Genomic DNA, 17047 nt, shown 5'->3' with positions numbered 1-17047 from the left:
CATAGAACCAGATGCCCTAAAGGGCAGTGGGGAATCCTTGCATGCAGCCATCCATTTCTAAGCATAGTGTTATCAGCTATGGTCTTGTGAGGAAGGCAGCTCAAAGATGATTTCTGAAGAGAGGGAGACTGATGTTTGGATGGAATGGAGTGCTGCAGGCCTTTGTGAATTGGTCTGATCTCAGGTATTACATGAGTCAAGAGATATTCAGACCTCTGTTTCGTATGTCTGGCCACTAGAAATTTTCCATATTCCAGGATTTCTAATGCAATTTGTACATCCAGGATTAAAGCTCACTTTATTATAACAGAGCAGCCTTCAAGTCTTAATTTAAATCCCAGGTAGCTGTTTTAGTCTTCCAAAATAGGGCAGATCTCTACTAGGAGTTTTACTGGAACACTCTTGCTAGGATAATTCCAGCAGAATGACCTGTGTAAATTGCACATTTTTTCACTGTTGGAGGTCTCAGAATAGTGTAACTTGCATTTTCCCTTTACTCAGCATCTGTCTTGATGTTTTGATTACTTGCCTGATAAGTTGAAGAGATCTAAACACTGAGGAGAACAAGGACCATGCTGCCTGTTGCTTTGATAGCCCAGATTTAACTGCAGTATTAGAGGAATCTGTTCCCACAAGAAGAGTTCTGATGGGTTTCAGTGTGTACATCTGAACATCTGCTTTGGCTGCTCCATGGCAAAATGGACTTCCCCAAAACATTAAGTCTCCATTTGGGAGACTACAACTAGAGGGGCTACTCACTTGAAAAGCCTTTGATGAACTGGTAACACAAATCAAACAGGCAGACTGTATTTTTCAGTTGATTGGAGCATCATCCAAGCTCCCAGTATCAAAACAATGATCCAGAAGAAGAATGTCTATGGTCTCTTGGAAGGCACTGTGCAAAAATACTGCTTATACCACATTCTGTCACTTATTTTGGATTAGACAGATAGATTATGTTGAAAAAGATATCCCAGGGCAAAGGGAATACAAAGATTTCTCTAGATTTTCAATAAAATAGGTGATTATTGTATTATGTTGCTATACAACAATCTAATGCTAAATACTATGGAAAAAAAATTTGAAACATTATTGAAGCATTCCAAGACACTTGGGTATTTAAAGATACCAAAATTTGTGTATGAGGTGTAGAATATGGTCTTCCATTCACTGCTCTGATAAATGCAGGTGTATTCCTTGAAAGCCATCTTAAATTGTACTACTTCCTGCTATCTTTGAAATGCTTTATTTCTGAAGAGTGCAAAATCCCATTGTCTACATCAATGACAAAAGCCTGGACTTCCCCTTAGTATGAACTTCATCTTTCACTAGCAAACTCCAGAACACCTCTGGCTCCACCAGCAAGGAATGGTATTTTCTTGTTCACAGATCAGGAAAAATATGTCTTTAATGTTGTTAAACTCAATAGAACCACATGATATATGTATGGTAATGCATCAGTTACTCCAAGATTTGGCAGAATAACTGCAGTGTTCGCCCATCCCCCAAAATAATGTTTTGATTAGTGTTTCTAGCTTTCTAAACCCAGGGCCAGGAGCATTCTAGCCTGGGAATGGTGTCAAGCATCTTGGCTGTGGTAATAGTATGGCATTAAATAGCAGCTGCATTGGAATCAGGACAGGCTGCAAGGAGGAAACTCCTCACATTTCAAGATCTGTCACTACCTGCAGGACATGTGAGGATGCTGAGGGCAGCTCTAGGATCAAGCCACTTAGCTGCAGTACACAGGGAGTGGAAAGAATTTTCTTTGGCTGACTAGACTGGGCCAAACAAGAAGAAAACAATGAATAAAGGCTATAAAATGGGTACCTAGAGTTCTCTGCAACAACTGTGGGGGAAAAAAAAAAAAAGTAAGGATGAAGAAATTCAATGATGGCAATTTAAATTAACTTTTAGGGCAGGTTCCATGTCTTGGCCCCAGGTGGGGCAGTGTCCTTTATCTTTTCCATGACCCATCCTTCCTCCAGAACAGAAGATATCTCCTGTTAATGGGCCATTGAATCCCACTGCATGACTGATAAAATTACATCATCCCATTGTGAGATGCTCCAGCCAGGGGGAAGAGCCAAGCACTTCCTACATAGATAAAATCTGAGATTTGGAACACCAGAGCAGCTTTTTTCCACTGGATTCCAGAGGAAAACGAGGCCCTTCTATATCATCACTGGACTTTTGGAGTAAAACTGCACCCTTCTACAGGAGCAATGCTTCAACTGAACCACATCTGTCACTGCAGGAGGGCTGCAGCCACCGTCTAATCAGACTGTTGCCAACACCCTGACTGACGGGGTGTCAGATTGTATTCTGACTCTGTCAGTGTTCTGGGTTTGTTTTGTGTAATATTGTATTCTTATTTTAATTTTTCCTAGTAAAGAACTGTTATTCCTATTCCCATATCTTTGCCTGAGAGCCCCTTTATTTCAAAATTATAATAATTTAATGGGAGGGGATTTACATTTTCCATTTCAAGAGAGGCTCCTGCCTTTCTTAGCAGACACCTGTCTCTCAAACCAAGACAGTCCAGGAATGGACATGATGGCAAAGATGACATAAGTTGCAAGAGGAGTAACCTGGCAGCAACTATTTATGCATGAAGCCCCACCTGATGTGGCTGATGGAGCAGAGCACCCGTGGGCAAGTAGAAACACTGAATATGGACAGGGAAACATTGTCATGGGAGAAAGGGAGCAGGAGAACTGTGGTATCGACAGAAGAAAACAAACAGTGAGGAAGGAAGAGTAAAAGAAAAAGTTTATGCAGGAGTACAAAGCAGAAATAAAGCAATGAAGAGGATCCGGTTACACTGAAAAACAGAAGAGCAATTACATTGGCCAAAAATAGAGTAAGACAGAAAAGATATGATCTCTGGAAACGGAGCTGGGAGCAGGTAGCAGAGCACCAGTGTATGTCTTAGTCATCAAACTGCATCAGTGTTTAGGATGTAGTGACTCAAAGTGATGTAACTTCAGGAACTTCCCAAGTTCAGCTTGAAGAACTGGATCTCAGCTGCTCCTAGATATACTGGCCAGGAGATACTTTCAAAAAGCTGCTGAACAAACAAAAGCAATGCTATTTTAGACTTGACTTCAGCAAGTAGGAAGAAATGATAAAAGGGGTGATTATAAAATATAACTTTAGATATAATATTAAACATTCATATTTTTGGGAGAGACTGCCAAATACAGGTCAATAAACAAAAATTACAAGTAATAAATAATGAACTTTGGTTAAAACAAATTGTTAAAAAAAGAAAAATGGTTTGGTTAAAAAAAGAAAAAGAAGCTGACTGAACTGAAAAACTTAGAGATCAGAATGAGGATTAATCTTTGTACTTCTTTAAGTCAAAGATACAAAAACTACTTGTAGGGACAGACAAACTTACAGAGATACAGAGAAGCACTCCAGACTTAATTGACTGAGTATCCTCTCAAAGAAGACATTAGGAATAGTCCTTACAGAATACGAACAAATATTTATGAGCATATAAAGCTAAGGTCCTTAAAGACTACAAATAAATTCTTAGGAGCAAATAAAAACAAGTTTTGTACATCAGGATGTGGAGATGTAAAGTAAGAATAAGCCAAAAACCATAATAATTTAAAATGTTGCAATGAAAATGAAAAATAAAACCTTTTTTCAGTAGTCTAATAAGGAAAAATAACAAGGAAAGATAAAGTGGAGCCACAACAGAGAAACGACTAAATAGCTTAAAAATTCAGTTCATACATTGACTTAGTTTGCAATAAGAAAAATGAAATAAAGTATGGAAACAAGCAAGGCAACTAAAGGAAATTATAGTGTTTGAGGCGTAAACAAAACTTCAGATACTCTAATAATGGTCTTCTGTCTCCTAAATTTTAGAAGAATTAGTTACAACGAACCACAGTTTTGGTAGCCACAGTTTTGGTATCAAGTTAAAAATGTTGCAATTATGGGTACAGAATAGCAAATATGATATTTCAGGAAGGAAAAAGTAGTGTAATAGTCAGGACCAGTACTCCTGACTTCAGGAGTAGGCATGGGTTTAAAGAACAAGCATAACGTAAAAGAAAGAATAATTAAAGACACAAAAATAATTGCTGAACAGGATGAAAGACACATCGGTTAACAAAGTTTAATTATCCCAGGCTGATAGAAGAATGAATTTCCTCTGGAAAAAAACAGACACCAACAACCAAAACCAATCAAAAAACCAGAACCCAACTGATCTAATTCCACTGAGTGTCAGCTGGTATTTTGATACACTGTCAAATGGGAAATGCTTAATATAACTCAGGAAGGTAGAGGATAGAAATGGGATCAGAAATTATACCAGGCTTTCACAGTGAGACAGTAAAGCAGATCATACTGAAAAGGAAAGTACTGGGCTGAAGTACCTTGTTAGGGTTTATCAAAAATCAGACTTGGTTTCATCTAATTAAATATTTTCCTCTGAGACTTCAGCAAATACTGTATTTTTCCAATGGCCTTTTCTAGAGACACCAGTAGTCTGTGATTGTCAGCATAATGCACAAAGGAATAAAAGGTGACTTTGAGAAATAGGTAGTAGGAATGTGTTGAACATTAATACTGTGAAGGGCACTTTCACTTGGGGATCAACAATGATTTTTGCTGATTCTGAAACAACAGATGGGAACGGCTTGGGGGAAAATCTACTATTCATGATATGATGTTAAATGAGTGTGAACCACTCCTGCCACACAGCCAAGAGAAAAACAAATATGTGAAACCAGCAAATTATGAATATTGGTTCTCACTGTGAGAACAGTATCTGAAACACTGCTGTCATTCCTGGGCATCCCCTCTCAAGAAGAATTAATTGAAACAGGAGCAAAAGAGATAATGACCAGACTAATGGAGACTCTCCTACAGGAGGGACTGGCGCCTGCTTAGCAGGGAAGAGAAAAGGAACACAAAAAGTTTCTAAAAATATATCAAGAAAGAGTAAACACCAGGGGAAGAAAAATATCTATATAAGGGAAAGTGGCATAAGATGGAAATCTAAACTAGTTACAAACATCATTAATGTAGATGATAGAATTTGGCTTTTATGACTCAGAAGACCAAGACTGGCACGTCATCCCAGCAGTAGCACTGGAACAAGACATTTGCCTGGTACACATGCAGCAGGATCCCTGCAAAGGCTTGCACGCTGCAGGGCTGCTGAGAAGCAGGACACGGTGCTTCGTGGTCTTGTGGGTTCCCAGAGGAGGAGGAGGCAGGCCCCTGGTGCCCGTGGCATGAACACCACAGGAGTCCCTACATGTGAGCAGTCAGCCTGCTTTAACCTGGGCTCTGCAGCTCTCCCTAGACCTTGAATTAAATGCTGTTTTCATGGAAATGCAGAAGTGTTCACCTTCTGCAGCCAGTGCCCCCTCACCCCTGCTCTGCTTTTAGCAGTACAATTCATTCCTCCCATTTGACTGAGAAGCTCTCCATGTCAACCTGGCTGTTAAGCTTTATGCATTGATATTATATGTTTTGTGTGATTATGCTATATCACTGCTGGACATGCACCACTGACATCATTCCACAGTGAGGGAACACATACTGTGCTCCTTTTTTTGGGACTGCCAGAAACATGTATTTCCTTAGAGACCACACAGTACCACCTTTTTGCAGTGGAAGGTTATCTGTTACAGAAGAAGTTACAGAAAAATCAGTTGCCCAGGGCATGCATTATATAATGAAGCTATAAGCTGTGCATAATTTTACAATGTATTTTCCTTGTAACAGTAAATGTCTTCTGTAGTACAGTGAGTGAATTATACCAAAGCCAGTCTAAAGTTAGTGCCCACAGTGGATTAGGTCATTTTATCATAGACGTGATTAGGAGAACTGCTTTGTTTAAAAGTTACAAAATCTTTTTGAAGTCTAAGCTTGGATGAATCTAATATGCGCAGGAAGCAAATATTTTTCTTTCTTTGTATGTCACTGCTGTTCTTCCATTTCATCTCCCTAAGAGTTTGTGCCTTTTAAAGCAAATAAATATACATCAGGGCTGGTGGGAACCAGGCAGCTGTGTATTCCTCATCTTGCACAGTGTTGGATGTGTCCAAAAGCCTTGGGTTTGCTCTAGTGCCCACTCCAGAGCACAGGACCTAAAGAGTCAGATACTCATGTTTCACATTAACTGCAGGCGTGTGAATAACTTGAGATTCACTGGGCCCAGGATTTATAAAGGAAAAGAAGAAGAGAATACTTGTGGCAGAGATTATAGGACATGAGAGGAAGCAGGGAATCACAAGCAGAAATCTAGGATAGCAACTAAAGGAAAAAGAAAAGAAGATGAAAGAAATGAGAAAGCTGAGTGAGAAAGATGTGAAATACTCACCCAGCCAGCACCCATCCAGGAGCTGGGTGAGAAGAGAAACAGAAGGCACAAAATTACAGAAGATTTCACTGACCATACAAAGCAGGTGCTAAACTTAAAGCACATCTAGGTGCATTCAGGAACATAGAATCATAGAATAATGGTATAATATAGGTTGGAAAAGATCCTTAAGATCATATGATCCAACTGTTAACCTGGCACTGCCAAGTCCAGCACTAAACCATGTTCCTAAATTCCATATCTACATGTCTTTAAAATACCTCCAGGGATGGTGATTGCACCACTTTCCTGGGTAGCCTGTTCTGATGCTTGATAAACCTTTCTCTGAAAAAGGTTTCATAATATCCAATCTAAACCTCCCCTGACACAACCTGAGGCCATTTCCTCTTCTCCTGTCACTTGTTACCTGGGAGAAGAGGCCAAGCCCACCTGCCTACAGCCTCCTCTCAGGCAGTTGTGGAGAGCACTAAGGGTCTCCCCTGAGCCTCCTTTTCTCCAGGCTAAACACCCCCAGCTCCCTCAGCTGCTCCTCACAGAACTTGTGCTCCAGACCACTCATCAACTCAATTTCCCTTCTCTGGACAAGCTCCAGCTCCTCAATGTCCTTCCTGTACTGAGGGGCCCAGAACTGGATGCAGTAGTTGATGTGTACCCTAACCAGTGCCCAGTACAGGGGGACAGTCACTGCCCTGGTCCTGCTGGCCACACTATTGCTGATCCAGGCCAGGATGCCACTGGCCTTCTTGGCAACCTGGGCACAGTGATGGAACACAGGTTAAAATTAAACTCAAATTTCTTTTTTGATCCAATCCTGAAGCAGGAGTCAGATTAAGAACAGATTCAGAATATTTGTTTTGGGGAATTTCTTTATCTAATTGAAACAGAGCACCATTAAGTTTTCACAAAGTAAATGAAAATGCTGAAAACCTACCATTTTCTGTCCATAAGAATATTTCACACTGACTTTTGCATTTTCACTAAGAAAAACCTCAAATATGTTGAAGAAATGTTATCTTGAAGTAACAGAAAAACACTGCATTTTAAAAATTGACTGTTGAAATTTAAAAAAAAACAGAAAACAAAACCCCACAAACAAACAAACAAACAACCCCCAAACAACAAAAAAACCCCCAAAAAATCTCCCACCAAACCAACTGAAATACTTCATCTTCCTGAGAGACTTCTGGAGGTTTTCCTTTTCCAAAATAAAACACTTCCCACATACTTCCAACATACATATTTCCATGGAAACTTTCAGTTTTAACATAAATGACATTCTTTAACTGAAAAAACAGTTCTTTCACTGGAAAAACATTCACTAGTTCTTGTGTGGCCATTCATATTCTTTTCTTTATTCCCAATATCTTTTTCCAGTTTTGTTCAGTTCCCCCCACCAAAAAAGCTCTGTCCACTAGAGAAAGGAGCAGGAAGAACATATCTTCTCTTGTTCTTCACATTACTGTGTGTACCCTCTGCTTTTTCACATTAACCCTTTCTCCAACAAGAAAACCTGTAGGTTTTCAGGGCAGCTGCCACCTCCTTCTCTGCAATGTGGGCAGGATCAAACCAGAGACCCCATCCTCACACCCTCACTGTGGGCAGTGGGAGCAATCCGGCTGGAGCAGACAGGCTCTGGTCCTCAATAAACACAGTATGTTTTCTTGTGCTTCATGTTGACTGTCCTGTTCCTTCCCTTAGCTGCCTCAGAGCTGAGTAATACTGAACATGTACTGATAATTGACAAAGGAATTCTGTGTACAAACAACACTAGCAGTGCAGGCCTGAGGTGGGTAGAGCAATTTTTTAAATTGCTTCTGCACTGAGGAGGGTTTCTGAGGAGGAACAAGGTGGTTAAATGTAAGCTGTGTACACGAGTAGGTCAGGAATAGAGGTGTTGCACATAGTAGGTCTGGGTTTCTAGTGCTCTAAGTGCATCATTTATTTCACATCATCCTATGACAGGTGGCTTCACAGCTCTGGCAGCACTGGTGCTGGGCCCTAGAAAGATTTATTACTGTTACTTGAGTTTATTAACAGAGTGCTTGGACAGTGGTGTATGACAGGGTCATTCTAGTGAAGGCAGTGGAAAAATCATCCATAGTGCAGAACTGTGCCCATCCCAAGGAGCTGAGGGGGTGGGAGGGGGGACACCATGCCCACTGAATGTCCCCATGTAACTCCTGAATGATCTTTAACTCTGCATTGAAAGCAGGAGCTTGTTTTAGAATAGAAAAGCTAAACACAGCTAAACAGCACTTGGAGCTCAGATATTATTTGGCTTCAGATTATGATGACATTAAGTGGGGGGGAGGATTTGGGTTGGTGTCTCACCAGCTCAATACACAGCTCAGCACAGTGAGCCATCCCATGATCTGGAAAGGATCCATCCCATCCTGCATGGGATGGACAGTGGGTGACTGCCCTGACAAGAGCAGTGGCTACTCTGCAAATCTCTTGGAGTGGAAAGAACAAATGCTGTCATGTAGCTCCTTGCCTGGGCTTGGCTGGACAGCACAAACACTGCCCTTGCAAACCTTCATGGAACTGCTGCTGGTATGGTTGAACAGCAGCAGGAACTGCTGTGGAGATGACAAGCCTTGGCAGAAATAGTTTTAGGTCTGTAGCTGCTTAAAACCAAAAGAGCTTTTCAGTAATCAACTCGTGGTTCTATTTAATAATGTGAGCAGAAGGGTCTCTTATCCCTCTAATAGTTTAAAATTGGCAGGTGCTTTCTCTGCCAAAATAAATCTTTAAAGCTTTTCAGTATTTATCCCTTATAATTGGCATGTTTATAGTTTGTCCTTGAGTCCATGTTTCGAAGAGAAACCCAAGAAACATGTCTGAATAAAGCAAGGCTTCATAAAACACCGTATCATGACAAGCAGTGCCACCACTCAGGGATCAGTGTCACACCACAGGCGCTCCTTTGTGTCAGTGCTGTCTCTTCTCCAAGCACCAGAGATACCATTCCCACCAGAGCTTTCGATTTTGTCAGAGCTCCCAGGGTCACATGCCCTGGAAGTGTCCCTGGTCTGTGCCTTGGGGATGCTACAACACAATTAGAATGAGTGATGTCTTTTTTTGTCACTGATGGCCTCCTCCAAGAAGAGCTGGGGACCTGCACAATAAGAAGGGGTCAGTAGTTTTCCTTAATCATCCCCAAGGCAGGGAAGGAGGAGAAGTTGTTAGGACTTAAACAGGGCTGTTTCAGAGGTGGAACTCCTCTAGCTCCAGATAGGGCATAAACATCACCCATGAAAGGAACAACATCAACACCAGGGAGGCAGAGCTTGAGGTTTTACAAACTGACATGGAGCCCTCAGCAGCCAAACCCAGGCTTTAGTATCTGCACCTGATTTCAAGTCTGAACCGTGTGTGTGTTGTCATCACTTGCAATGACACGGCAGCAGTACAGCACAGAGTTAAAGCCATAGGGGTTTTTGGACCCAGAACTGCTGACAGGAATATTCAGTAGACGAAAGCAGAGAGCCTGTTCTGCAAATCCTTCCCTTCACGTGTTTCTTTTCTTTGTGTCAATGGACGTGTTCATCACTGTTTATCCTGGCACTGGCCAGCAACAGCAGCAAAGCCAGAGGTCTCTTTTGTTTGTAATCTCTGCTGAATAGATGAATCATTGCTGAGCACCATCAGATCATTTCTGGTTTATAAGACCCTGCTCATGTCATTACAAAAATCCAGCCTTGAGTGGAGTAAATTAATTTCTATTTTTTCTTGTCTTCATGCTACATTTGATATTTAGAATGTGATTTCCACAGAAAAGCAGTAATACTGATCTCTGCCTGGGGACAGCATCAGGTCATAGGCTGTGTCCAGCACAGCCAGCATTTCATAGACGAGCTCCACTGAAAAAGGCCTCTTTTAGTTGTCCAGTTCACATCCTGTCATCACTGGCTTGCTGTTTCATCCTTCTGAAAAAGTGAGATAGCTCTGAAAAGTTTATTATACCCATTTCTGTTTGTCTAATGACAAGTTTAAAGTTTCCTGTCCTTTTATTTTGGTGATTTCTCTAGGGTACTTTGTACCCAAACTGCAATGTACATCAGCTCAGCAGCTACCCTCAAATCCGGAGATGGCTGTCTCTCAGTGGTGCTGTGCCTTAAACATTCACTATACAAAAATCTCCAGGAGGTACACTAAAATAAAAAGCACATGCAATTATCCATGTATTGTCCAGTCATACCAATCTCAAAAAGAGCAAGGAACCTGAGGGTCACCAAGATCATCAAGGACCTTCCCCAGAATTTGTAATGCAGCTGAAATTGTATCTGTCCATAATGTGTGCACTGTGCACAGTGGAAAGTGCTCTCCACAGGAGCTCCAAAAGGAAATTGCTGCTGGGATTAACCCAACAGCTCATTCTCTGGTGTGAGTCTTTTATGATACCACAATTTCTGCTGTCTTTCTAGTTTGCTTTTTTATTCATGGAACTTGTATCAGCTGTGAATTTCTTTAGTTCAGTGTAATAGTAAGGAGTAATTTTCAACTTGCAGCTGGTGGAAAAATAACAGTGGGAACAATGGCCTGGCCAGATCTGTCATGTTGTAAAGCTAAATAGAAAATAGCCAGTGAAACAAAAAACTTCACTGATGCCCAAATACAGACACTGATACTGGCACTAAGGGTATTTTGTGCCAATGCTCTGAGCTCCCAGGGGCTGACACATGGCTGTCGTGTTGGTGCAGTACATCTCCCTCCCAGCTGTGCCTCCTCTGGCCCACCAGGTCTCTCAGAAGCATTAAAGGGCAGCAAGGCCCATGGTGAGCTGTGCTGTACCAGCCATCCTAAGTTATCCCAACCATCAGGGTGGCATTGGAGCTGTACATGTTGAGTACTGGCTTCTGTGAGTGTGACATACATGTGTAGAAATGTATTTCCCAGTTCCTTCTCTACTGACTACAACATCTTGTGTCATCTACCAGGTCTGGGCTTCTTGGGACTGATGCAGAGACCTTTCTTCTTGCAAAATCTTCTGCAAAGCAGTTCAACCTTCTGGCCCAGCACCATGGCCTCTATTCACAGGGCATGGCAGCTTAGAGAGATTTTCTTGCTGATCTTCATGCAGGGTTGTGACTTCACAATTTTCCATTAAAGAGAAAATAAGTATTTTGAGTGTGACTGATTTTCAACAAAAAAACCCCCAAAGCCCTAAGAAAATTAGGTATGTAAAGACTTCTGTAAACAAAATGCATTTTGGAACTTAATTGAGGCTTTGCACACGCATTCTAGTGTCAAGCTTAATTTACTGTGATTTGTTGCTTGAAAAAACATGTGAGAAGCATCTTCCTACATGTTCGTCATTATTTAAAAGGGGGCACTCTGTTACTAGGGCATTGAACCTTAGATCACTACAGGCCAGGGAAAATTAATCACTTCATCTGTGCCCTTCTGCTTTTATTTCTACCTCTTCAAGTCTACTTAAAATAGGAGCTTGTGGGTCAGGCAATGCTTAAGTTAATGTTTCTACAGAACCTGTTGCAATGCTGCCCGAGATGTGCCCGAGGATGCTGCTGTACCTAAGTGTTTTATCATAACATGATTGATAATTCTATACATTTCAGAAGGAGCAATCAAAGTTGTTGAGATAAATTTTATGGTTCAGCCACTGCTTTACAAATTATTGATGAAAGTCAGTTGCCTACCCCTGCACCAGACTGTGCTAGAATAGCACAAGAGAGTTTGCTCCCCTGGCTCTCTAGTGCCATGATAGGCCTGTAAAAAGCAGAGAGCTCCTCCTTTCCTGTGTCTCAGACAGCAGAAGATATTAATTTTGGGAAGTGATGTACCCTTCTGAATCCCATAATCAGATACCAGACCTTTCATTCTGTTTGAGTTGAAGTCCTGCACAATCTCAAGGCAAGCTAGAAAAGTCAAACAGTACAATCACCTTTTTCACTCTTCAGGACTTTGTACCACTGTGTGCTCCAAGGAAAAGACAGTAGGGCAGTCAGGCTAGTGAAGGACTATATCTTCCATCTCAGATTTAAATACCATGGCTCTGAAATATGAACTAGTTTATGGAGTCTTGTAAAGCCCAAAACTAGAAAGAAATCTCCAAATGCATTCAGCCCTGTGGCCAGTTTGCTGCTGTGCAGGATTTTTTCCTGGGGTTGCTCCATTCCCATGTGTCACTGAGCCTTCTTGGCACAAGTCCCTCATCCCACAGCAAATCATACACAACTCCCTTGTGCCTTGTGCCTGGGACTTCTCCCACCACTCCCCTTTACTCTGCCCAGCTCAGGTCATGCTGAGCTCTCATCCCGGAGAGGAGCCAGTGGAAACGACTTCAGCTTGTGGCAAAAGCACTCTTGCAATGACTCAGCTTGCTTCTCCCCATTGTAGTGTCTTTTCAACTCCTTTCTCAAGGTCTGGTAGGAGATCTCAGGCCAGCATCCTTCTCTGGGCAGCTGCTCTCCCACGTGCCTGCTCTCAGAGCCTCCCCAGTGCCTTTGGCAAATGGCCACGCTCCCTTCCTCCCGGGGACGTGCTGTGGCCAAGGTGAAAAGTGGCCGAGGTGAAAAGTGCAAGCAAAATCCTTGTAAACATTTTGGGAATACATGACTGTAAGTGTTTGTACATAAACTTTTGGGGCTTCACCAAGTTAACTCTGTGTCATGATGCATATAACCACTTGTGGGACTATTGCTTCATTTCATAGATAAGATCACTGTTTGCTAGTGAGCCTTCTTCTGATTTGGTGGGGTTTTTTGCTACATGTGCTTCTTTCATATTCTTATTCCAGATCTGTTTTTAATGTTGCTTTGTTTTCCCTTGTGATGAGGTAAACACAGCTACAGATTCCAGTTCTGTGTTTCCTCGCCTGCAGCTCATGCACACTGTTGTAAATGACACTGCACAGCTGAGCCAAGTGAGAATCCAAAGCCCTGGATTTTGACCTTGCTCAGCCATGCAGATTTGGCCATGTGTTTAGCTAAGAGACCCTTTCTCTTAAGTCACTAAAGACCATCAAACACATGTTGAGCTGTGGCATTGAAAAAAAAATCAACAAAACCTGTGCCTGTGACTTTGGTGAACAGCCGCAAAAGAGATCACTACCTCCCATGAAGAAAAGAGCCTCACAGGAAGGGAAGTTGTCTCCATACTACCTAATGTGTGAAAAAAAAAACAACAGTCAGAAGATTACTGAAAAAGCAGGCACAGGTAAGTACATTCTGTCTGATTTTGTGCTTTTGCCAATCAAACCAGTGTGTTCTTCTCGTGTTTTCACCAAAGACAATAAGGAAACAATGGCTTCTTCAAAGGAGAAGTTTTCTGTCATTCAGATCTTCTTGGCCATCAAGGAAACATTTACCAATATATAATGGAATACCGGTTGAATGTTATTAACTAACTTTTGTGGTGTCTAACATAAAACCATATTGCCTCACTTTATCAATCAGCCAATCTCATTTAAAATGTTTGGCCACACTAGAGAGAAAGGACAGGCAGCAGCAGGTCTATCCTCTTAAGCATCATGCTTTCAGGCTGTAAGAGCTAAGGAGTCTGGAGGGTTGTGGGGAGGAGGTAGGAGCAGCCATGAGATGCTGAGCTCTCCCTACTATATTAGGTAACAGGGAGGTGGAGAAAGCTGTGCAGGATTACGAGTAGGATGAAGAATGGTATGTTTCTCTCTTGCCCTCTTCGCTACATTTCTCTGTTGTACATATCCAAGCAATTTATGGCTAAGTTTCAAATTATTTTTGGAAAGTGATGGTTAGCTAAATATTGGTGACAATAATAGCACATTTGCCATATCATTGCTTCTCTCACAGCTGAGGCTGGTGTTGAACAGAGGATGTTGACCTCTGATCACTGTGCAGAAGAATTAGTGAACTTAGCTGTGGCATCTTGAATCTACATTTTTACAATACAGATGTCCACAGCTGAAAATCACTGCCCCCATCAAAACCAGCATACCTGTAGGAAGAGGCACCTAAGAATAAATGAGGTTGGGAAATCAGTGATTCTCTAACCCTTAGAAATTAATCTTGTTTCAAATAATTTGCAGTACAGGTAAAGTTGGAGGTACCACAGCACCCAGATGGGCCTAAAAAGAAGAACGACTGGATCTTGTTGCCATCAACCTCATCCTTGTCTTTGCAATCTTCCTAAAATCAGCATCTCACCAACATCACACCAGTTATAAGAAGTAGCTTGTTAGGAACTTAGTGATCATAATTTTTATTATTTTTATCATTAAAATACTATTTCAATAATGGTGATTGAGCATCTGGTGTGGAGAGGAACACAGCATGTGATGGCAGATTGCCTGCTCACTGTTAACACCAGGCAATATTACTCAAACAGGGAATAGTCATGTCTCTAGACAATGGCAGTGTTACCATGGAAACATAGGTAGGAAACATAGATATCAATCTTCTGATATAGTAGGTTCCTTTTCAAATGGGTGATATTTTTCCAAGGTTTCTATATTTGGAACAGTAATTATTTTTGCCTACACACAACATTAAAATGAGTGGTAATGTTCTTGAATCATCAGCTGCATCAAAGCTTGCAATTTGCAATTTTGGAATTAGCATTTATCTTATTCATCCCATTAATCTTATTTTGGAGCTCTCTAGCAAGACTTAGCTCCTAAACTTGTTCATACATTAGATATTAAATTAACATATTAGAAACTATGATATAGTTGTTAAATGACAAAATTTGCTGTTTCAATAGCAAATTAAAAACAAAACTCTTAAAAGTATACACAGAATCCTCATCCAAAACATTAGAACTAACAACAAATACCTTAGCACTTGGATGCAGAAAGTATTGTGAAAGGGCAGGATAATCCAAAATAGTTTTTTTCTAACAAAAAAAGTGTTGTGCCAAATCTGAAAAGATCATTATGTGTTGTTCAGTGTTTTTCTGTATTAATGGACTTTTCTAATGTGTTTCACCAAGCTGTTAATTCTTTAAGGATATTCAATTTTAATTGTTATGGGCTATTGTGCACTACAGATTCAGAGCTGAACTCAACATCTATTTACAGTGGAACTTTTATAAAGGTCTTTTAGATCAATAATATTAATTTTCCAAAACACATAATGCAAAAAACCAGGCAAGCACTACAGAGGTGGCTTGGCTTTTATAGTCCTAGTAGGCAGAATTCCCTACAGTTCCATGAAATTTCTACTGCAGAATTAAAGACAATGAGAATTTTGAGTGAAATGAGACTATGCCATGTGGACCATGGTAGTTAGAGGAATATTTCTTGGCCTTTTGATCCTGTTGTTCATCTATCTGCATTTTTCTAAAATAATGAAAAACTCTAAGCAGCATGCAACCTCTCACAGCCAGGATATCTGAAATGTAAATACTTTTTCCAAGAAATCAGGATAGATTTTTAAATTCTACCTTCTTAGTTCTAATTTGATCTGCAAAGTATATCAAAATAATCACAGATCACAGATGTAACATTGAATTCTGTCAGTACATTTCAATTATGGCTTTGTAAATTTTTCTTACATTTGTTAATGACATTTTGCTAGTTAAAATGGTGTATACAAGGATAATATAATAAACGGTTAACATATATCCATTTGTATATGTACACTTGGACACACTGTCACCTAAGTTACTCAAGTATATATTTTTGACATCCTCTTCGGTTTTGGTGCCTTTGAGTTTTCAGCATCAGACATTACATTTGAAATCCTTCCCAGATGTGCCTAAAGTTAAGTATTTTTTAAGATTTACAGGTGCTATGATCTGATATGAAAGAATTTAGATTGCCTTGCAAAAATAGAGTGATCTAAAAACCAGCAATATTTGCAAAATACTGAATTTTGTGAGAGAAAGATCATGAATGGATATAGCCCTTTTACAAGTTATTTTTAGCACAGGCATTTTCTAACTGCTAGGCTTTAAAGGAAATATCTGCTAGAAAAAAAATTCCTAGTGCAGGCATTTGACCCATCCTTGTGTTTGTAAATACAGAGATTACCATAAAATGTTCTTGTTTATCAAACAATCACATCTTCCTGAGAGCTGTTTGACTTTCTTTTAATTCTGCAATGGCTCAGTGTTCACTAGCTGGGAAGAGTTTACTCCCATCTCTTCTGTTTTACAGAACTCAAGGAGCCAAGCCATGTCAGGTGGTGACAGAAATTTTCTCCAGACCTCCTCAAGTAAATGACATCCCTCCTGCTCCCTCACTTCCTCCTTTTGATTTTCCATGTGTATAGCAGTTACAGGGAATGTGAAAATGAGAAAACAACACAAAATCCCCAACCCAAACTTCTCCCACAAAGAGGAATTTTTTCCAACCTTCCAGTCGCATCTAGTGCAGATCTGCCTGGTCCTGCTGGACCTGCATCCCAGTGTCATCCACAGCAGCAGGCAGTCAATTTCTGTAATTGCTTTATGCATTACAGTGCCCCTGACCTGTGCTCCTATGAGATGCACACTCTGGCTGTGACCCACATGGGGAGCTCCCCAGTGCCCTTGGAAAAGCCACCCCACCCTCCTTCCATCACACTATGTTCCAGTGAATCCCACTGTATAAAACCTACATCTTCTTCCTTCCTATTTCTGTACATCTGGAGGACAGAATGTGCTGCCTATATTTAGTGAAAAAATAAAACTGTCCACATTGTGCTCCATTTAAATCCATGGAGAGCTTTGCTCCTGATTTTGACATGGAGAGGATAGTGCCACTTTTTTCTC

Source organism: Sturnus vulgaris, chromosome 1, assembly GCF_052056855.1.
Source record: "Sturnus vulgaris isolate bStuVul1 chromosome 1, bStuVul1.hap1, whole genome shotgun sequence".
Lineage (NCBI taxonomy): Eukaryota > Metazoa > Chordata > Aves > Passeriformes > Sturnidae > Sturnus > Sturnus vulgaris.
Note: the sequence above shows the minus strand (reverse complement) of the source record.